Here is a 23,566-nt window from a genome sequence, read left to right on the forward strand (position 1 = left end):
TGGTTTTATTTAGCTGACTTTAGAATGCTTATGCTTTGCTTTTAAATTATTTTTTAATAATGAAGCCAGGGAAGACTGTAGATGGGTCAAGTCTGAAGGTCATTGGGAATGAATGGTTGAATCACAGGCAAAACCACTCTGTCCTTTCAAAGTCACATTCTAGGATGTTCTTTCACAGTTCTGTTTCAGAAAGGAGATTTTAGGTTAACTGTTTTGTTTGTTGAAGTTAAAAAAAAAAGTAGAGATATGGCAGGTGTTTGGTGTAGAGGTTAAGACATTGCTTGGAGTTTGCACATTTCCTGTTGGAGTTGACTGGGTTCAAGGCCTGGTCTGAGCTCCCAATTCCAGCATCCTGCTAATGTCCACCCTGAGTGGCCACAGGTGATGGCTCTAAAGTAGGGCTCCTTTTCGCCCCATGGGAGATGTGGATGGCATTCTGTTGCTAGCCTGGATCAGGCACAGCTGTGGAATGCAGGCACCTTAGAGAAAAGTCAAGAAAAAAAGGTAGACACAAAGTGCTCTTAGCTTTTTAAGTGTTTCAATCCTCTGAGGTCACTTCTTCAAGACCTTGAGGAATGGCTGGTTGAGGTAGCCTGGCTCAGCAGTTAGAGCCTGGCTTTTGGGTGTGTGGGAGAAGCCAGACTTGTCTCTCCTCTTTGAGGCTCCCTGGCCTAGAGTTCTTGCATATCATCATTTTTTTGCTTCCTCTTTTCCAAAACACATTTCAGTTTGCATGCCTGTAACTCACCTTACAGGCGTTTGTTTTTCGCTTGGGACCTTTTGTTGTGGTCAGAAGCACATTTCTAGAAATTGCTTAGGGCAGCTATTTCTGGGAGGCTCATGTTTTGATTCTAATCTCAACCCTGCTTGACTTTGGCTGTGTGGAGGCTGGTGGACTGGGTTCTGGGAGGTGTGTCAGGAGTTGAGGGTACTGCAGGCTCCCGGGCTCTGTGCTCCTGGTGGTGGACTAAACCTGAGGGTACTGCCTGGACCGTGTGAAGGAAGCATCTGGGAGGAGCTTAGGCGTGGCCACTGACTGTCCCCAGAGGTCATATGGGCCAAAGCCAGGATGAGCCTTGACATCCTCAGCCCCACACTTAGGAGTTGCAGGTTGTTCCTCTGAGCAGTGCCTGTTCACGGCCACCAGGGTCTTCTCCTGGGGTGTTTGCTGCAGCAGCAGGGCAGCTTTCAACATTCTTGAGAAGGGACACAATTTGCCAGGGTCAGCAGCCTCTTCACCATGAATCCAGGATCCCAGCCAGTGAACAGAAGAGATAAGAGGATGAGGCAGGAAGAAAAAAAAAAAAGAGAGAGCATTGTATAGGAAGGAAGGAGCAGAGTCACAGAGTGAAACAGATGGCGGTGACAGGAGGGTCACTTAGGTTATGGGGATTGGGTTGTACCAGTGCCTGGGCTTCTCTCACTAGGAGTGGTCCCCTGCCAAGCAGCTCTCAAGCTTCTCCTAGCTGCAGTCAGGCAGTTTTGTCTGAGCTGAAGAGGGGCAAGTTTTGTCTTGGGCTGAAAGCATGGTGCAGAGCACACATATGACTGAGGGCATGTGGCCTCAAGGACTATTGCTAGCGAGCATCTGGCCATTCTGCCATCCTGGCTCTGGTCAGCTCCTGCCACGCCACCCTATGTGTGAGCTCCCCCTTGGAGGAGAATTGTTCCAGCTCTAGGGTAGATGTGCACCTTTGGCTATAGGGGCCTGGAGTTGTTGAGCCTGGCAGTAGGGAAGTCTGCATATCACATGGGAGTTTCGTTCAGGCTGGCTTCTGACTCCAACCTCACCCACGTGGTCCCTGAGAAGCAGCAGTGACAGCTCAAGTAACTGTGTTCCTGCCAGCCACACAGGAGACCTTGATTATGTGGCCAGCTCCTGGCTCTGATCCTGGGTCAGCCAGCGGCTGATGCAGGCATCTGAGGAGCAAGCTAGTAGAGCTAGTAGAAGTTGAAAAAAAAAAAAAAAGACCAATTAATTGTATGACGTCAAAGCAGCAGAAACCTTCATTGGAGCAGATTGCATTGGTACTTGTGGGTAAAACAGTGTGGGGAGGCTCAAGACCTCTCTACTGTATGAAATCAATTGTACAACATGTTCTGTGTTTAGGGGTGTCAGTGCAGATGTGCAGCTTGTGTATTGCACAGAGATGCTCAGCTTGGCCAGGGATAGGGTCTACGAAGTGGAATGTGCCTGGGTGTTCAAATCCAGAATGTACCTCCCTGTTGGAAAGATGAGCTGCCCGGCTGCCCCATCTGGAAAGAGGGGTCCCTTTTTTCACACATGGGTAGGATGTTGCAGAACTGTCAAATGGGTCAGAAGGCATCATATAGGCTGGGGGAGGGAGCCCAGATCCTCTCCACAGATTGTGAGATTGTTGGGGGATGCAATGAAGAGTAAGACAGAACCCCTTTCTTCCAACTGCACACAGCCCCCCAAACCTATTCAGGCACCTAACCCAGCCAATGCAATCATACCATTTCTCTTTTCCTTCCCTGTCATATTCCTTTCTGGTTTCCAGGACTGGGATCAGCTGTTAGCCACCTTGCAAAGTCTAAGATGCTCTCGGGAAGGTCCCATAGTTTCTGAGGGCCATCTCTTCCCCTTGTTTTCCTTTTAGAGGAAAGCCTAGTGCCAACCCAGCTGAGAGTCTGAGAAAGGAGCCCTTTCCTCCCCTAGTCTCATGCCCCAATGATCTGAACTTCATCCGCCTAATGGGCTCAGGTGAGTTGGGCTGCTGCAACCCCAGCTTCCTGCTGTTGTAAACACCAGAACTGAGAAGACAACTAATACCAGGGCAGCCGCTGGCCTGGGAGGAAGCCTGCTCAGCAGGGCTGTGGTTAATCAGAGTGAGAGGCATGCTGGAGGAGTGTCATATGAGTGGCTGCCTTGAGACCAAGGTGGCTTCTCCTTGGTCAGCCTCAACCCCATGGAGGTAGAGGGTGTGAGCTGCAATGCTTTTGGGCTGGTAGATACTTAGACCTTTGGTTCCTGCTTCAGTGTGAAACTGTGCATAGAGGAGCCAGGTGGGCACCACCGGCATGCCAGCCTGGCTAGGATGGACAGGGCAAGTGTAGCCGCCCTATCCCAATTCCACAGGACTGAGTAATATGGCCAAACTGTGTAGGCATAAGAGCCATCAGCCCAGCTGGGGGCTGTAGGGAACTCCCTGACTCAATGAGCACCTGGAACACATGGAGTGCCAACAGTGGAATCCTTGGGATGTCCTAAGCTTCCTTTCTCCCATAGAGGACAGCGTCTGGCCCAAGCCAGGCTGCCAGAACACAGTGCCTTGGCCAGGGTGGCTCTCACACAGGCAACATTTACTACTCACATTTCTGGAAGCAGATGTTGACACTTGGGATGCCAGCATAGTGGGGCTCCCATGAGGGTTCCCTTCTCGCTCTCTCCTTTCTTGATGATGAGAGCATGTGACTGCTCTCTGGAGTCCCTTTTCATGGGGCACTCATGGCATCTATGAGGGCAGCATGTATGGCCTACCTTCCTCCCTGAGGCCCCACGTCCTAAACCTGTTGCTATAGGAGTTAAGGTTAGATATGTATGCATTTGGGGCTGGCTGTAAGCATGCAGTCCATGTTGGAAAGGAAACCAGCATTGATGAAATATTCCTACACCTCCACTTCATTCCCATAGCAATTCTGCAACAGAGGCAGCATGGCTCTTCCTATTTGCAGAAGAAAGTACTTCCTTGGTCGTGTCATGTGGATGATCAGGGTAGATTTGGGGTCACAAACTAAGGAGCAGAAGCAGCCCCAGAGCCCTTCTGGTGGGGGTGGGGGATCAGGCAGCAGCCTTCTCTGAGAGGATGTGAAATGATGTCTGTGCCCCCCCACTTATAACCTGGTATGGCCAATTCAGTGTGTGTGGGGCATCCTCTTCTGTAAAAGTGGTCCCTTGTCCACTATCCATGACTCTGGATACAGACAGAGCATCCACATGTGGGCAGCCCAGCCACTAATAGCTCACAGTTCAGCTGGGCAAAAGCCTGGGCTGGTTTCTTTCAGGCAATACCAGAAGCATCAGTCAGGGCTATATGGCTCTCCAAGAGGACGGCCGCCTTGCAGCCCGTTGTCTAAGATCAACTCGGGAGGAAAGTGGAGCAGGCTGGCAGCATCGAGCGGGGAGAGGTGAGCTCAGAGTTCCACAGGGCTTGGCAGGGAGCTGACGGCTTGGCTTTGTCGGTCAGCAAGGTTGATCCTCTCCAGGCCCCCTGCCACTCTCAGGCCTCTGCTCTTGCTTTCCACCCTCACTCCTGTGAGACGACACCCTGAGCTAGCTCTGGCTGAGCTTCAGGGGGCCCTGCTGTGATCCGTTCCTAGAGTGCATCATTTTGGAATTCTTCCTCCATTCCTAATCTCAGTTTTATGTTCTGAAGAGGATCATGCTATTAGAGTTCAGTCTCTAGTCTGGACGCTTAATAGCCCCTCCTGTAGTTATTGATTTAACCTTGACCTTTGCAGGCATTTTTACTTACAGTTCTGCGGATGAAGAGCTGCTGACGCTCACTCCCACATCTGCTCTCTCGCCATCGTTATCATTCTGTATTATTTCCCATGAAAGCGTATGCTGGAGGAGGCCATGCCTGGGTCACATGCATGCCCTGCTCCTGCTTGGCTGGTTTCCCCTGCTTGGCTCACTTGATATAGATGAGTCCTAAGCTCAATCAGAAACAGGAGTTTTTCTGAATTTTCCCCCTACACCCTCAAGGCTCCGTTCCTTTCCAAAGTGGATCTTCACTTGCTCTGTGGTTCTTATTTCACACACATGTGCTGCGCCAGGGGCTGTCCTTGGCCCAGTGCTTCTACAGAAGCAGGCACTGATGGGAAGGGCTGGCAGAGACCACGGCCATGGGGCACTGCAAGGAGGCATTCAGTAACTCTGTGCAGGGTTCCTCTCCTCTTCTTTTTGGCTACAGGAAGGTGGAGTGTGAAGACTGAATGTCACACCCTCTTTGCTCTTCAACTCCCTTGATCAAATTTCACCATCCCAGGCTCTCCAAGTGGAAGGCGCCCCTTGCCCCTCTGGGTTGCACAGATAATAGGAGCCCCTTGCCTGCTGTCTCCCCTACCGACGAGGAAGGGACCCAAGTACCACTCTTCAGGACAAGGTCAGCAGGCCCTGTATACTCCCCTGCTCTGTGAAGAGCAGGAACATGGGAGGAGAGTTGTGTGTCTGTGTATAGTAGGCCTAAGGCTGCAAGGGCTGTGCCCCTCTGTGCTGTGGTCTTGCCCTAAGGAGCCAGCTGATGGGCACATGAAGGACACACAGGAAACATATATAATAAATTATCTTTTGAGACAATAATCCTTCTGTTCTTTTTTAAAAAAAGATTTATTTATTTTTATTGTAAAGTCAGATATACAGATAGGAGGAGAGATAGAAAGACTTTACTTCTGTTGATTTACTCCCCAAGTGACTGCTATGGCCAGTGCTGCACTGATTTGGAACCAGAAGCCAGGAGCCAGAAGCCAGGACTTTCTTTCAGGTCTCCCACATTTTGGTGCAGGGTCCCAAGGCTTTGGCTCATTCTCGACTGCTTTCCCAGACTACAAGCAGGGAGCTGGATGGGAAGTGGGGCTGCTGGGATTAGAACTGGCACCCATAGCAACCCAAGCGTGTTCAAGGAGAGGACTTTAGCCGTCAGACTGCTGCACTGGACCCAATTCTTCTGTTCTTACTGTTCTTACACCTCCGTGGGGTTTCTGGAACTTTCCATAGTCTCTGCTGCTGGTGTTTTCACAGTGAGGAGGAGGGAGCAAATGGACAAAGCTGAGGCGGGGGGAACATTCCCAGTAGCTTCCCAAGTGACAAAGCTGCTTGTTCTGTGGATTTCCTCTTCTTACATGATTCCATAATTTCCCTCTGGGGAGATAAATACGCACTCTCTATCACCACTCAAAATCTCTGTCTTGGTTCCACGTGATCACTGTCAGAGTGTAAAGCCCAGGGCTCTAGCCTTGCACTTGGTGTGGGAAGTCCATGCTTTCTCTTCCCAAATCTTGTCTTTCTCATTGCCTTGTAAAGCACTTTAACTTTCGGGCTATAACTCAACACCTTCTGGATTGCTGGGAAACCAAGATTTGAGCATGGTCTGTGCAGTGTGTGGTGTTAGACCCTGCCCTGTGGACTTCAGGGAACTGCCTGGACAGGTTGGACAGCAGCGCCCTAGGGAGACACCATTCATCTCAAATGTCATACTTGTGTTCTGTCTACTGTGACAGTTATCAGAGGGGCAGAGTTTGAGGGATTCGCAATTTGAATGTGCAAATAAGCAGGCCTAGAGTCTTGATAGTGGGTTCAAGGAAGTATAGCATGGAGCAAACTTTTTCTTGATTTTTTTTCATTTTTTAAAAATTATCCGTATTGTTTTATGATGCAGTTCCATAGGCCCTGGGATCTCCCTTACTCCCGTCCCAAGTTCCCTCCCCTTCACTAATTTCCTTTAAATGATCATGCTAGCATAGTTCTTCATAAACAGTCATAAGTACATCATTATGGGCATGGACAATGGCAGAGAGTCCAGCTTCCTATTGTCAAGATACAGTTGAGTTCCATTGGGAGTCCATCTTTGATCTGGAAGTAGAAATGTATACTGCATTGTAGCCTCACATCTGATTATGACAGTCTCCATTATACAGTGACTATACATCCCCTTAAATGAAAAGCCACAAACTAAAATCAACAACAGGAAGAAAAAAAGAAACTAAAAACACCATGAAATTAAATAGCATGTTACTGAATCGGAATTGTGTCACTGAAGAAACAAACAAGAAAATCAAGAACATTCTTGAAGAAAATGATGCTACTGCATGATCTATGAGTCAGTGAAGAAATTAATGAGAAAAAAAACCGTTTTGTGGAAATGAAAATAAAACCAAAACATCAAAACTCATGAGATAGAGTTTCCGCTGATCTTTGTTGGTAAGATGTGTCTCCTATAGGCAACAGATAGATGGGTTTTTAGCTCAGAATAACATAACCAGCAAAGCTTTCCTTTGTCTTTGAAAATGAAATAAAATTCTTTCACAGTAAAGAAATGCTCAAAGAACATGCCTCTTCCAAACCTGTCCTACAAATGATACTTAAAGATGTTATCCTGTCAGAGAAAAGGAATAGCACCCACCTAAACCAAAGGCAAATGGGAAGAAAATCCCAGAAAAATAACAACAGAAGACTAAATCAATTAACATCCCATTGCTAAAATGTCAGGACCAAAGTACCACCCATTCCTATCAACCTTGAATATAAATTGTTTAAACCCATCAACAAAATCTCATAGATTAGTAAACTGGATTAAAAAACAAAACCCATCTATCTGTTGCCTATAGGAGACACATCTTACCAACAAAGATCAGCGGAAACTCTATCTCATGAGTTTTGATGTTTTGGTTTTATTTTCATTTCCACAAAACGGTTTTTTTTCTCATTAATTTCTTCACTGACTCATAGATCATGCAGTAGCATCATTTTCTTCAAGAATGTTCTTGATTTTCTTGTTTGTTTCTTCAGTGACACAATTCCGATTCAGTAACATGCTATTTAATTTCATGGTGTTTTTAGTTTCTTTTTTTCTTCCTGTTGTTGATTTTAGTTTGTGGCTTTTCATTTAAGGGGATGTATAGTCACTGTATAATGGAGACTGTCATAATCAGATGTGAGGCTACAATGCAGTATACATTTCTACTTCCAGATCAAAGATGGACTCCCAATGGAACTCAACTGTATCTTGACAATAGGAAGCTGGACTCTCTGCCATTGTCCATGCCCATAATGATGTACTTATGACTGTTTATGAAGAACTATAATAATATAGGTAATAATATAGGGGATCTCAATGGAGAGGGGGGAAGGGTTTTGGGAATGGGAGAGAGGAAATCCCAGGGCCTATGGAACTGTATCATAAAATGATAATAATAATTAATACATAAATACAAAAAGAATCTGGGATATATTTCTCCATTCCCTTCTGGCCTATAGAGCTTCCTGTGAGAGGTCAGTTGTGAGTCTGATAGCCATTCCTCTCTATGTCAATTGATTTTTTTTCATTTGTACAGTTAAGAATCTTTTCCTTATGTTCAACTGAAGAGTTTGGATATCATATATTTGTGGTGACGATTGCTTTTGGTGAACCCTGTTGGGAGTTCTGTGCTTCTCCTGGATGTTGCTTCCCAATTCTTTCTCTAGATTAGGGAAATTTTCCCTTATTATTTCATCAAATACATTTGAAAACCCAGTTCTCTTTCTGTACCTTCTGGGACTTCCATAACTCTTGTATTTGGCTTTTTAATAGTGTCTTTCAGCTCATGAATACAGTTTTTAGTTTGACCCAGCTGTGCTTCCAGCTTTTTGGTTATTTTCTCATTGTGACAGGAAATATCTTCCAATTCTGAGATTCTTTCTTCTGCCTCCTTCATTCTGTTTTGGAGACTCTCCACTATACTTTTTAAAAAAATCTTTATTTTATTTTTATTGGAAAGGCGGATATACAGAGAAGAGAGACAGAGAGGAAGATCTTCCATCTGATGATTCACTCCCCAAGTGAGTGCAACGGTCGATGCTGGATGGGAAGCGGGGCTGCTGGGATTAGAACCGGCGCCCATATGGGATCCCGGGGCGTGCAAGACGAGGACCTTAACCACTGCACCATTGTGCCGGACCCTCCACTATACTTCTAATTTGTTCCATTGTATTCTTCATTTCTGATATATCAGCTTCATTTGATTCATTTCCTGTGTGATTAAATTAAGCAGGAGAACCTGCACTCCAACAGCAAGACCGAGGCTGAGCTGAGAGACACAACTGCTGTTTCTAACAGCTCAAGGTGCAGCTCAGGCTGTTAATCCTTTGGTGCCTTAGAGGGGGCCTGGGCTGAGTTCCTATTGTCTCCCACCCTCCCAGACTCACACACCTCCATTTTGCAGAGAGCCAACAGGGGTGCTGTAAGGGAAGTTGACTCTAGGGGCACCAACATGTTGGTTCTAGAAGCAGCAGTGAGCGGGCCTCTTGGTGCCTTTGGAAAGGGGTGTGTGTCTCCTGCATACTCCAGTGATCTGCCAAGGCTGTCCCCTGCAAGCACTTGTCCTTGGCTTTCTATTCACTTGGAGGGTCATCAAGTGTCTGGAGCAGAACAAAAACTTGTGGAGTTGTCTTGATGTAGCTGAAGCTTCCCCTGTTCCAGCTGAAGGGGAACATTCACTCCTGACAGCCTTTTTGATGAATGATCAGGCGACAGAGCCTAGAGATGACCAAGTGGTATGGACCTCTATCCCTATCAACCTCACTCCCTAAGGGGATCCACAGTGTCTGCTTTTGGGTTTTAGGGTTTGCCACACACCGTTAAGCCCCTGGATGTAGGCGTCTGTGTAAGACATGAATTTTAGTAACCAGCTTGACACATCTCAGGAAAAGTCATCAATACCTTCCTGATGGTGAGTTTCTGCCTCTGTGATGGCAGCATGCTGCATTTGCTTAGAAGGAAAGATGCACATTTATTTGACAAAAGAAGTGCTATGGTATAGTAGGTAAAGCCACTGCCTGCAGTGCCAGCACCCCAACTGCTTCACTTATGATCCAACTCCCAGCAAAAGCCCTGGGAAAACAGAGGAGGATGGCTCAAGACTTTGGGCTTCGGCACCCATGTGGGAAACCTTGAGGAATTCCTGGCTCCCAGCTTCAGACTGGCCCAGCTCCTGCTGTTGTGGCCATTTGGGCAGTTAACCAATGAAGAGATTTTCCCTTTGTCTCTTCCTCTCTCTCTCTGTAATTCTGTCTCTCTCAAAAAAATCTTATTATTATTATTTTTTAAAAAAACTATTCATACCCATCAGTAAGCCCCACACCAGAAAGTCTCTAGGGTCTTGCAAACATGTTACTGGGCAAAATGGTGGTCAGGATAAAGAGCCTGCTTTCTTGGAGCTTACAAGTAGAACAGGGCCAGCAGATGAGTTCTACAAAAAGCCAGAGAGTATTTTCTGCTTTGTAGACCACATGTCTCCATCACACCTACCCAACTTGGTCATTATAGGGTGAAGGTCAACACAGGTGATTGGCTTGGCTGTGCTCCAATAAAACTTTATTTGCAAAAACAAATGCTGGCCAGACCTAGCCCATTTGTTTATCACCTAGTTGTTTCCTCTGGGTTTTTGCAAGGGCAGGAACACATTCTTACTCGTTTTTGCCTTCCTAGAGCCTAGTGTGGGGCTTGACTCACAGTGATGTGTGCTGAGTAATAGTCCAGGAACGTTTTCTAAGGAAAATGCTGAGAGTCTCCAGGTATAAATCTCAGCCCCAACTATACTTGGATGCTCCATTGTTTGTGGGACTCCAACTATCACACATACTTATGAACACACACACCTTACAATGCATCTCCCAGGCTTTTGGACAAATTCTATTCCATCTGTTATCCTTTTGATCTCCCACTTTCTTTCCCCTCTCTCTCCCTTTTTAGCCTCTTCCTTCTTTGCTCTCACTCCTTTAAACAGTTATCTGTATGCCAGGCACTGTGTTAGAGACCAGAGATACTAAGAAGGCAATTAAGACAGAATACTGGTCATGCAGAGAGCTTCTAGTCCATCTGAACAGATGAGGACAAAGCAGAGTCTCATCTTGTGAGCAGCATGTGAAGGGGGTGCATTCTGCCACACTAGGCAACATTTTCACGGGAAAGGCGTATCACTTGGTGGAGGAAGAAAGAGAGAAGAAGGTGTTGGCTGGTGTGGTGTTGGGCAGGGTAGGCAGTAACAAAAATGTTTGTTTGGGAAAGGATGGACATCTGGAACAGCTGGTGAGTAGGAACTAAGTGGGTCTAGGGCAGGAGGGGCAGGAAGAGGGGATTAAAGCTGAGGCTGAGGCTAAGGCTGGCTGGCAAATACCACTGAGAGGTTTGGAGGTAGGCAATAAGATGATCTGTGAGTTCTGGCTGTGCAGGTGGCTTTGCTGAGGGCGGCTGGAGGAAGCCAAGCCTGGAGGGAGGATTGGAGCACTAAAGAAGGCCAGAGGAGAGGTGCTAAGGCTGAGCAATGGTGCAGGTGTGCAGGGGTGTGGCAAGAATGAGAGAGAGTGAACACGGGACCAAGGGCAAGCCAACAGGTAGGGAGAGTGAGTCAGTTAAGGGAGTGAGGGAGAGAAGAGGTCAAACAATGATGGATCTGGGTGGTGGTGGACGAACAGGAGACACTCAGTTTGGGATGGGTAGAGTTCAAGAATCCATTGCATGACAGAGCATTGGACATTTGGAATTAAGCTCACAGGAGACATTTTGTGGGAGATAATGACCAGCAAAAGCAGCCACTGGGTTGAGTAGCTCCCCCTACCTCTTCCTCTAGGGAGGAGGTTCTGAGAGGGAAATCCAGGCAACAGCAACCACATTTCCCATAGTTCTGGGCTTCAGCAGCAGAGTCTCAACTGGGAAAAAATGTGGGTCCTTCTTTGAAACTAGTCGACCTGGGTGTAGGAGGGTTCCAGCTGGGGCACCCAAGCACAGAGGAGCTTGGGAAGCAGGATCTCTGCCCTGATACCGCGGGCATTCCTTCCTCCCAGTGGCGACTCTTGGTCTGGGCCCCCATCCAGCCTCTTACTCCCTTCGGCTATCGTGCTTGAATAGGGCTATTGTGCTTGGTGTGTAGTCAAGGTGTGCTGCTTGGGTCACTGGCTCTCTATGGTTCAAGAAGCCTTGTCCTGCCCCCAGGTAGTCTAGCCCCTGGCACACGGGGATGCAGGTCTTTGTATCTCTCTCCTAAACGCACAAGCTGTGAACAGCTCTCACAGCCGTTCAGCCACAGATGAAGGTGAATAACTCTTTTGAAAATGCACAGTCCTGGGTGACTTTCTGTGTGTAGGACAGAGAGAGTAACATACACAGACTGTTTTGATAAGGCCTTACTATCAACGTCCATGTAATTGGTGGTGGGTATGTGAAAGCAAAGTAGATAAATCCTCACTCAAGGAGCAGAAAATAAGCTACATACATAGTGAAAATATAAAGGAAAGTAACCCAAGGAGATTGGGTCAGATAGTTTTAAGAACATGATGAATCTTTGAATAGATTTGGCAGGGGAACTCACGAGCTGCAACAGTGGGTACTGACCTGCCCTGGGTTCCTGGAGCCCCTTTGTGAAAGTGCCCATGCCCCTGCTTTCCAGAGCAGGTCCCTTGGGCATTTGAACACAGTATTTAGTAGACATCTGGGAATATTCTGCCAACTGTCCACAGAGTCGTGTCGCCAGGCCATTTGCTTGCATTTCTCCCTCAAATGAAATCTTTTGACACCCAGCCCATTAAAATACATGCTCTTGGCTGACCTAGAGCTGCACAAAGGCCCCTGGCTCATTTGTTCCCAAGGAATATTCCAACTGACGTATTCTCTGACTTGGAACTTGGTCTCCAGTCCTTTGGCTTGAGTCACCTTGAGCTCTGGTGTCTGCAGGGGACTGTCACAGCTCTGGGCTTGGAGATGCCAGAACCTAGAGACAGGTACTTGCTACTGGGGTATTGGGTGCTGGCTGTGGCCTTGGCCAAACCTTGAGGAGGTCTAGCATCACATCCATACTCTTTATCTGGCAGGACGAGGACTGGGCAGAAGCTGATCAGGGGTAGGTGGGAGGCTCCTGAGATCCAAGGTCTGTAAGGAGGAGCAGCTATTTTCTCTGTGCAAGGCCTCAAGAGTCAACGCTTAAAAGACACAAATGATTCATGCCAATAAACTGTGAATTACACAACCGTCAGTTCTACTTTGGAATTTGCTCTTGAAAAGAATGTCCTAACCTAGTAACACTAGGTTCAGGAACTCAGCAGGATGGCAACATTTGTTCAGCGGTCAAGGTCCTGCTGAACCATTCCAGGTTGCCTCTGGCAGCTCAGGGCTAGTCATAGCCTTGTAACAACAACGGTCATTACAGGACCCCACGTGGATCACTGCATTCCGTCCTCACACCGATGTAGACTGTCATCAAGCTTGAGGACAAGCTCCAACAAGTGTGGCTAGTTGTCACCAGTGAGCCGCTGTCCTGAGCACTCTCAGTACATGCTCCCACATCAACCTTATGTAAGCCTGGGGGCTCAAGCTGTCTTAGCATTGGTCCAGCCCCTGCAGTTCTGGGGGAATAAGACTGGATGGCTCTCACAGGGCTATCCTTTTTCCTAGGCACTGGAATAGGCAAATTCTTTGTTACCCCACACCTGCATGAGCACAGACACTGGCTCTCAAGCTGCTCACAGCTCAACCATTATGCATCTGTCCCTCAGAGCCAGTGGCAGTGGGGGTGAAGAGGTCCCAGTGGCCCCTGGTGACAGACTGACTTGTTCTATGAAGGTGAAAGAGGACAGCCTGTGTAGTCACTGCCTGGTCTCCTTCTCCCGCCCAATGTCATCCTGTTCTGGGGTGACAGTGTCACCTAATCAGGTCCCAGATTGGGGAAGGGCCTTTTTCCTTAGTTCAGGAAGGAGCCTCACTCACTACCGCACTGCTCAGCTGCAGGCTCTTGCTCCCGTACCAGGCACTGAGACAGGAGGGGCTAGGGGCCTTGGGCCTCGCCTTGGGTCCCTGCTGGCCTGGCCCACACTGGCTGACCCTGGGAGAAGCTGGAGTGATCTGTGGCTTTGCATGAGCTCAGGATGGCTGGGAAGAGCTGGTAGGAGGGGTGTGTGTGGCAGCATCTAGCAGGAAGGGGGAGAATGGAGCAAGGCAGGGCTGGGGGTGTGGGTGGGAGAAAGATGCCTTTCCCCTACACTTAACCTGAACCAAGCTGTGCAAGTGAGAGTGGGAGCCAGCAGAAAGCAGAGTGAGTTCAGGAAGGCCAGGCCCTGAGAACCAGGTGGCAGTGAGGTCCTGGAGGATACCAGGCCTGGGGCGGTGTGCATGGGTGGTGGTGGTGGGGTGGGGAAGGAGATGGTGAGGCGTGGCCACTGCTTCCAATAGCTGCACCTGTGTGCCCAGGTGCAACACATGCTCCTGATTTTCCTTTCAGATTGGGTGAAGTGTGGGTTCATAAGGACATTTCATAACCTCAGCAAAATGAAATTACAAAATCTTTCAAACATGCTTCTCTGTCTTGTTCTGACTGTGGGGATGGGGATAAGACAGAGAGAGTGGGATGGCAGTGGCCTTGCCAAAGGTTTATCTTCAGTGTCCTGGCTGAGCTCACTGGGGTGAGGCTCCAGAACAGGAGAGAAGCTGGAATGGTTGGGAGTATCCCAGCAACTGGTGTGTTTCTGAGTCAAGCTTTGGGAGACAGCTCCTGAGTATGTTCACTTTTGTGTGTGTTTGTAGATAAATGGTCTTTGTTTGTAGAGAAATGGTCATTGTTTTGCACCAGGGAATAGAAGGAGCTAATCTTGCAGGAGCAACTAGGAAGTAGGTTCCACCGTGAAAGATTAGAGGCTCTTACGGATTTTAGCTACTAGAGAGAAACATTCCCCTTCCCGGGGTGAGTGGGTGCTCGCTTGCTCTTGTTGGTGTCCATCATCTGGGTCCAGGGCAATGCCTGCCCCGAAGGGCAAGAGATGCCAGTGTGGGAACTCCCTGTGTCTGTGCACATGAGGGCCTGGATTAATATGCCCAGGAAGAACAGAGCGTGAAGGGGACGCAAGAGGAGGCAGACATGCCCGAGGCCAGGCAGGGCAGAGGGCACTGAGGGAATCTGGTGGCTGCAAAGACGGGAGAGGGCAGGGCAGATGGGTGTAATGCCAGTAGGCAGGCAGGAAGCACAGGCCCCCAGGTGGTGGGAGAGCCTGTCTGCTGCAGAGGTGTCAAGGTGAATGGACGTGGAGACCAGCAACAGGATGCAAAAAGGAACAATGGACATTCTTGAAAGCTGAGGAGAGGAGAGGAAGGACCTGCCAGGGTGGCGGAGGGCCCGGCGGAGAGCTGGGCAGGAAGGGGCCCCCAAAGCCTGTGCGAATCCAGAGGAAAGCAGGAGGTAATTGTACTGCCTTTGGAATTCATCTGACCTGGTCTCCAGCACGCCAAGCAGACAGGGAAGCTCACACCCATGGCTCTCCCTGAAGGTGACTTTCCCAGGTCACACGGCTGGCTCAGCTTCTGACTCCTGCCCTGCTGTCTCCTGCAGGACCTGGAGGCAGGCCCCAGTAAGACAGCCTTGAGCTTGCTCAGACCCCAGGACAGCAGGGTGAGTGGTGGTGGTGGGGGTGGGGGTGTTCACGTGCAGCATGGTGTGGGTTCTGTGAGACTTGCCATCCCTATACACTGGAAGAAGGATTTCCCAGAAAAAATAAAGGAAGCTGGCCAATCTAATCAACTCACACCAAGCCCTCCTCTTTCCAAATAGGCTCCTATCTCCAAAACAATCAAAACGGCCTCCATTCAATAACACTTGTGCAGTACAAAGGAAGTACAGCATGATGGGATCCCAAGTCGGGTCCAAGGAAAACATTCCAAATTGTTAGGCATGCAACAATGAACAACAACAAAAAAAAGCTGAATGGCATTCACATGTGAGAACCGTGGTGCCGGCCGCCACCAGCCCTTCAGGGTCCTCCAGTATTCAGAGGTGGGGGTGGGGGTGGGTGGTGCTGGGTCCTGGGCTGCTCTCCCATGGTCACCCCCAGGAGAGATGTGTCCATCACACAGCAGCCATCACCTGATCTGTAGTCTGTGTCCCCTGCCTGCTGTTCTGCACGTGGTGACTTGAGTCCTTCATGCCCTTCTTGACTCTGTTCTCGGCCCCTCAGTCTGGTGATGCCAGCATCTTCGCTGCGTGGGGAGGAGAGAATGGCTAGGGAGTGCTCCTTATGCGTGCCTGAAAGAACGGCTTGGGGATAGCAGCCCTGTCATGTGCACTGTTTATGTCTCCATGTTTGTATCTTCAGTCCCTAACCCCTCAAGGAAAGTGTGTTTGGAGCTCAGGTGGGCCTTTATGGGGGAAGGCTACATGAGATCAGGAAGGGGAAGACCTGATCCAGCAGGATTTGTGCCCTGATGGGAGGGGACCTTTCCCCTACTCCCCTCTCCCTGCTATGTGAGAGTCGGCCCTGAATCACAAGTTGGGAAGCAGGGCCTCGCCGGGAGCCAGGTCCGCCAGCATCTTGATCTTGGATTTCCAGCCTCTAGACTTCCTGCTGTCTAAACCCCTTGTGGGTGTGTTTGTTGTAGCAGTCTCCGCAGTCTTGCACGTCATCCAGTGACAAATCGGGAAGGCAACATGGCAGGTTCCATGCATGTTTGGTAGATCCAGGCTCATGCAAGCAGGGACTGGTGGCTTCCGGGTGCTGGGCAGGGCTGGGGGTGCACTGCAGGTGCATGGGTACCAAGGGGCAGTTGGAGAGAGGAGTGACTTCACATGTTCTGTAGTGCAGTGTGATGGCTATGGGTGACAATGGATTGGGGGTAGGTTTGGAGGGGTGCCCCTAACTTGCAGGCTAAAGTTAGGTGTGATTCTGTCCCTGGCCACGCCACGTGTGGGCATGGGAGTCTGTAGGCAGCCGGCCAACAGCAGGGAGAGATAAATTCTTAATAAGCCAAATCCTGTTCTTATGCAAATGTGGCCACTAATAAAGAATAAAGGGGCAAGAACTGCAGGATATTTGTGACCCAGAGAAGCAGGGCTGTTTGGAAACAGACGTTTTATTAGGTTCCCGTGAGGCACCAGCTGCTCACTCAACATTTCTATTTCAGGCCTTTATGTAGGAAAATGACTGCTCTATAAATAGCGGGGCAAATAAAGTTAGGGAGATGGCTGTCAGAGCCCAGGCGGCCGCGCGGGTCTGGCCCCAAGGCAGAGGGGTGTCCACACACTGCTGCCTCCGTGGTGGCCAGCCTTCCTGGTGGCCACTTGCGGCTCCCGAATGCGTCTCCTTTAGCCAGCACCTCCTGGCCCGCTTCTGGGAGCTTGCGTGTTTGTCTTTATATTTTGCCTCTCTATTTTTTTTTTTCCTTTATGAGTATTTTGGAAAACAATTATACCTCAGAAAAGTCCCAAGCACAGTAAAGGACATGTCTGGGTACCTTGACTAAAAGCTTACAAACGAGCTTTGTGTGGTCTCTCTGAGTATAGATTTTATTCATCATTTTTGCAAAGTTATTCAAATTATAGGTATCAGGCCTTGGCCCTTCCATAACTCAGCAAGTATCTCCCAGGAATAAGGACTTTCTCTTAGATAATCATGATGCTCATGTCTCACTCAGTGCTATCATCTAATGTAAGGTCTTGGTCATGCCTCATCAATGCCCCAAGGTCCATCAAATGCGTTTACTGGTCCTGTTTTCTTCCAGTCTGTCTTAAGCTGGAACAATTCTGCCGTCTTCTGGGATTGGCACTGCATCACTATGTGGATGGCTTGGAATCTGAAAGGGGGAGTCCACAGGTGTAAGAGGTTGATGAGGGGGTGCAGACATGCACCATTTTGGGAGAAATGGTGAGACCCAATTCTGGAAAGGCACTGTTGGGGACCACAAAGGAGAGCTGATGAGCTGTCCATGGAGGGCCAGTCTCACTGAACCAGCTTCTTTGGGTCAGCAGCGCATGCAGGAGGCAAGATAGTGCCCCTGGGAACATGGTGGCCATGTCTGTCCCCACTGCATCTGCAGGAGGTATCGACAACTCCCCTGTCATGGAGCTGCAGCTCTGCCCAGGCCAGGGTTTAAAGCAGCTAAGAAAGGATCTGTGTGACCTGATGATGCCATGGCTCTGGGCGTGGAGGTGACCCGTGGGCAATCCTCAATGAGCCACCTCCCGTTGTGTCTTCCCCACAAACATCTCTGTCCTCCTTGACAAGGGGTGTATAAATCATCCTCAGGTCTCTCTTGGGTTGTGCGACATGGGCATGTTCCTGACCAGGCTGAGTCCCACCTAATGCTTCTGTGGCTACACGACACTCTTCACAGACGCTCCCCTGTCTGTGCAGCTGTGTGCCTCTGTAACCTTCCCTGTGACAGGATGACCTGCTCAGACACGGCCCCGTCTGTTCTGCTGGTGGTTGAACCAGGCCCCTCTGAGTCACTCATGACAAAGGGGTGTTCCTGTTTTTGCTCTGAAACACAGTACACCCAATGCAATGATGGCTTAAGCAAGATAGGAGTGTATTTATTTTACATAAACCAAGTCCAGAGGGAAGTGGCCAGGGCCTGGGGTCCCCCACTTCTCCTGTCTGCCTTCCCTTCGAGAAGAGAGCTCCATGCTTGCAGCACAAGATATTGGCACCCATGTTTCGGGCAGAGGATGGGAGAGAGGTCAAAGAAGGAAAATACCACATAACTGTAGGACCCTTTAGCCAGCATCCTATTTCTTAGAATTTACTCCCATGGTAAATTACTCTTCTCGTATAAGAGGCTGCAGATGCTGTCTTTATTCTGGATGGCTACATGCCCAAGTACCAATGCTGCTGCAACAGAATGCAGCGATGCTTTGGCTAGATCCACCTGCAGCCTTTGCTACAGTTGTGTTTTGGGAAAGGCCCGGTGTCTTCCTTTGGCTCTCTCTTTCACATGCAGGAGGAGGTGATGCAAGAAAGGTCTCAGGCCCTGGACACTCTGAGCAGCAAGTCTGGTCTCTTTTAGATTTTCCTGGAATTGGGACAGGTTCGTGACAGCATGTTGTGATTGGATTGTTTGGGTTGAGCAGCCTGGGGTTGTCCACAATGCAAATATAAAAGTGCAGGGAGCAGCCTGTATTCAATCTCATTAGGAAAAAGAACCAAACCCAAACCAAAACAACAGCAGCAAAACCAACCACGCAAAACCCAAGGGAAGGTATCAAAACTGAATGGCCCTGGCGAGAAGCGACGGGGGCGGCAGGGCCCTGGGTGTATGAGGGTGGCTGTCTGGTCATTCTCACAGCAGTGTAATCGAAGAGGGAGCTTACTATAGGGTGGGAATGTTAAAACTCCTTTTAAAAGTGTGACTCTCTTGGGAGTATGTCAAAGGCAGGCAACGGCTCCCCAGAGAGCAGTTTCGAAACTCTGGTAGCTGAGTTTATTTTGTTTTATTAAAGAATGCCCAGCTGAACATTTCCTCCTGTTCTCATGCTTTGAGAATACAGAAAGGAATATTTGCCTCTAGTGGGTTGGAAATGAGAACCCCTCCATGTTGCTCAGCGCCCCTAGCCTCATCCTGGCTGGTGCTGGCTCTGGGGCAGCAGAGAATCAGCAGAGAGTAGGGTAGGCTGAGGGGGGAGCAGCAAATGTTTGTTTAAGGCAGTGCAATGGACTGTCCCAGCTAAATGTATTGTGGAAAGCAAAACGCACGTGACTTGGGTCGGCTCTATTCTGCAGTTGCTACCATTGCCTGGGACCTAGTCTGCACAAGCATGTGCCCTTATGCTGGGCAGTGTGGAGCTCGTCTTATGTAGTTGGCTGTCTCCTTCGCTCTAAGCCCTTAAGCTATTGGGCAGGCTGTATGTCAATTGGTGAAGTGGACAAAATGAACGTCAGTGAGAACCATGGCTCACTGAGTACAAACTGTGTTCTAGATTCTGAATATAGAGATTTCAGTTCAGTGCATGGCAATAACCATAAAAGACAGGGATGATTTTTTCCATCCTAGAGACGAGGAGAAGGACGTTAGTGATGCCTGTCAGCTTGTTTCCTGGTGTGTGTGTGATGGGACTTGGGATTTAGGGTGGGATACTCAAGAGGTGCAGTAACCCAACCCACTGATACCATTACTGGGTACTTGTGCAGGGAAAGGAAGGGGCCCGGTATGATAGCTAGTGGCTAAGGTCCTCACCTTGCAAGCACTGGGATCCCATATGGTCACCAGTTCTAATCCCAGCGGCCCTGCTTCTTATCCAGCTCCTTGACTGTGGCCTGGGAAGGCAGTCAGGGATGGCTCAAAGCCTTGGGACCCTGCACCCAGGTGGGAGACCCAGAGGAGGCTCCGGGCTCCTGGCTTTGAATTGGCTCAGCTCTGGCTGTTGTGGCCGCTTCGGGATTGAATCAACGAATGGAAGATCTTCCTCTCTGTCTCTCCTCCTCTCTCTATGTATCTGACTTTCCAATAAATATAAATAAATCTTCAAAAAACATATTTCATATATATTTATTTTATATATTTTCTCATATATATATATATATTTCATTGGAAAGGCAAATTTACAGAGAGAAGGAAACCGAGAAAAAGCTCTTCTGTCTGCTGATTCACTCTCTAAGTGGCCACAATGACTGGAGTTGAACCAATGCTAAGCCAGGAGGCAGGAGCGTCTTCTGGGTCTCCTGTGCAGGTGCAGGATTACAAGGCTTTGGACCATCCTTGACTGCTTTTCCAGGCCATGAGCAGGCAGTTGGATATGAAATGGAACATCTGGGACATGAACTGGTAACACAGGATCCTAGCAGATGCAAGGTGAGGATTTAGCCCCTAGGCTAACGTGCTGAACCTGAAAGTACTGCTTTTATGGGTGGCAGCATCATGGGGTAGGACAAGTGTCACACAGAGTGCCATCTCATCACAGAATGGTCTCCAGCTTCTACCCAGCAGTCTGCCATGGCAGTATCTGAACTAATAGCAGTATCCGCTGTGGTTGACAGAGGGCCTTGCTGAGCCAGTCCCTGGTGACTGTGCTATTGTTTATGCAAAGATAACATTAGCACTTAACTTGGGGTGAGAATGAAGAACTCACCTCCTCACAGAGTGAGTGTTCCCTTCCTGAACTTTCTGTTTTGAGCCCATATCATGTGTCAAACACTGGATCATTTCAACCATTCACTTTTACATGTGTACTGGTATAACTACATGTGGGATTAGGGGCTAAACAGCCAAAATGCTGGGCCCCACAGCCAAGGGCAATGAATTCCTGAAGACCAATAGACTATTAAAAGGTAAACAAAAAGTTATGTCATTGTGTTGTTGATGTCTTTTACAAAGTAGCATCTTTCTTCCATGAACACTTTGTTGTTTTACTCCTGTATAGCAGAAGAGGAAGCATTGCCTGTATATTCCTGTAGCACATGTGTTCCTACTGTGCTAATCTGCATGCATCTCATTGTAAGAGAGACTCACTCAGCAGTGGTTGTAGTGATCAGCACCACAGAGATCTGAGACCACTGCAACCCGCAGGTGCAACCAGGCACACCCTCTTCCATTGAGTGACTGTGTTCACATCTCCACACATGAAGCAGTTGGCAGTTTCTGCCCTGAGAACCTACTGTTTCAGAGTTGTCTCACATTTCTTCTAGCTGCTATTTCGTTTCAATAAATCAACAAAGATTTCTCATGTGGCTTTGATGTGCTATGGAAAACACCAAAAAAAAAAAAAAGTGTACGTCATGGTCGCTGACTTTAGAAAGCTTCCAATGCAGTCGGAGACAAAAACTGATTGAAAGTGCAGAAAAATAATAAAGAGCCACAAAGACACATAGTGTCAGACCTGGTGTTTCCAACCACAGGTTGGAACTCAGTGGTGAGTGGGTTGCAACATAAGTTGACAGGGTCATAATCAACATTTCAAAAAGAGAAATAACCAAAAGAGTAAAGGTCAGACTGTATGTGATGTAGTGAGACTAAGAATCATTTTGTGACAATTTGGTTCTGTCGTACATATAAATAGCGTCTATTTTTTTCCCCCACAGTGAGTCATGATCAATATGTTGGAAAGTTTCTGACAACTCCGTGCCCTCAGCAGGGCTGACCTATGAGGGAACCACATGAAGGATGCTTCACTTCTGCTTCTCTGGAGAGCCTCTCTAGAACACAGAGTTACACAGCATTTTGCTTATGATCTCTGAAGCCCACGGCCTTTTCAGCCCTTCCACAGATCTGGCTAAAATCCCTTCAACCTGGAGATGTCAGAATGGAGGCAGCAAAGGCTGGAGGCAGCAGGAAGGTCTGGTCACCCAGGGCCTTGCTTTTCAGAAGAGGAGTAGTATCCATTCATGTCCCATGCCAATCAGCAAAGGCTTCCAATGAGGAGATGCCCAGGATCCAATTTGTAGCTTAGAAGGGTTCTCCTGGAGGCATTCAAAAGCCAGAAGTCCAGTGAGGAGGCTATGGGAAGAGGCATGGTGGAAGCTAGCTAGGAGAGCTCAGCTGTGACAAGTTTTTAGGCTTGAGACTCATTGCACTTGGTTTTTGTTTCGACATGGGAGCAGGTCAGGGAGAAGGAGCTATCTGGAATGGCTCTTGACTTTCAAGCTGGTGCTGATTGCTGGGTCTGAAAGAAATACGGATAAAATGAAGTTTGGGGAGGAGTGAAGGGATATGCTTAGGTGTATTCAGCAGCCTCACCTCTTTACTCAACACACTCCTTGAAAACAGAGGTCTCTGTAGTGGGTGTGGTGGTTGGGGGAGGCAGAAGGACGGATGAGGAGGGGGCTTCCTTCTCTGAGTTGTATTCTTCAGGGTAAAAGTTCAGGGATAGCAACAGGAGTGCTTAACAGACTCAGAGAGACTCAGAGAGCAGATAGAGTGGTGCTTGGAGTGAAGGAGGGGCTCTGGCCAGGCAGGGGGACAGGCCTGGCTAGCCACATAGGAGAGATCCTGTGGGATGTGATGAGGGACTCTGTGTGTGTGTGTGTATGTGCAGCCCCTGTGGATCTGTGCTGGGTGGGTGCATAGCCACACATCATAAGCACCCCTGAGGAAGGGCTGTAACCCTAGCCTTGTGTCTGCGGCCTGTGTCCTGACTATGGTTTCCTGAGACCCAGTCCCTGAGCTGGTCCTGTTTATAACCTGACACTTGTCCTTTGGGCTTTGTGCTCGGTGCTGATCCTCTGTCCCTGACCCCTTGCTTGCCTCCCTATATCTACTGCTCTGTGTGCTGTTTGCTGTTATACCCTAGGCTGGGCTTTCTGTAGTCTGTCTGGGCTGCCTCCCCATCTCATCTGGCACCTCACCCCTGCCAGAGTCCTGTGGCCTCATTTCTGCTGAATCCCATTGAACATGCCAAGAAGAAGAAGAAGAAAAAAGATTCAGGATACACAAGACTCTTGCAAGCTCAGAAACCTGAACCAACCACATTAGTTTTATCTACAGAGGAAGATAATGCAGTCAGGAATTTGATGCTCATTCACTCTTGATATGCATTACTATGAATCTGGGTTAGAGTCAAATTTGTATCTGATTATCTGGGTGAATTTCTTAACTATTTGTTTACGATACTACTAAGTATTTCCAGATGTCAGTGCAACATGTATTCTGTACTGCTGTGATTGGAACATTTAGGGCTGAAGTTATACATATATATTTTAATAAGAAAAATGTACAAAGGGAAGCTGATCCTACCATCCTAAGATGCTGCAGTATTTACCAACCGCAAGAGTTTTTACCAACCACAGTACTTACCAACCACTAGAGGTTTTCATTTGCTGGTACTTGTATCTCCTCCTAGCACTTATTCCAACTGCTCAAACATACTAAGATAAAGTTAGTTGCTAGCATCAATCACTGGGATTAGTCAGTTCTTGTTCAGTGGTTCAGCAACTTGGCATCCAGAGAAAAACAAAGACAATTTCAGAGTTCTACCAATTCTCCAAATGGAACAAAAGATTAGCCGTGATCTCAGAAGGTTATGAAAATAAAAGGAGACAAGGTATAAAAAGACCTAGTACAGCATCTACTGAGGTCTCAGTCCAAAGCCAGTAGATTTCTATTCC

This window comes from Ochotona curzoniae, unplaced genomic scaffold (assembly GCF_017591425.1).
Source record: "Ochotona curzoniae isolate NIBS_2020 unplaced genomic scaffold, NIBS_Ocur_1.0 scaffold_4683, whole genome shotgun sequence".
Taxonomy (NCBI): Eukaryota; Metazoa; Chordata; class Mammalia; order Lagomorpha; family Ochotonidae; genus Ochotona; species Ochotona curzoniae.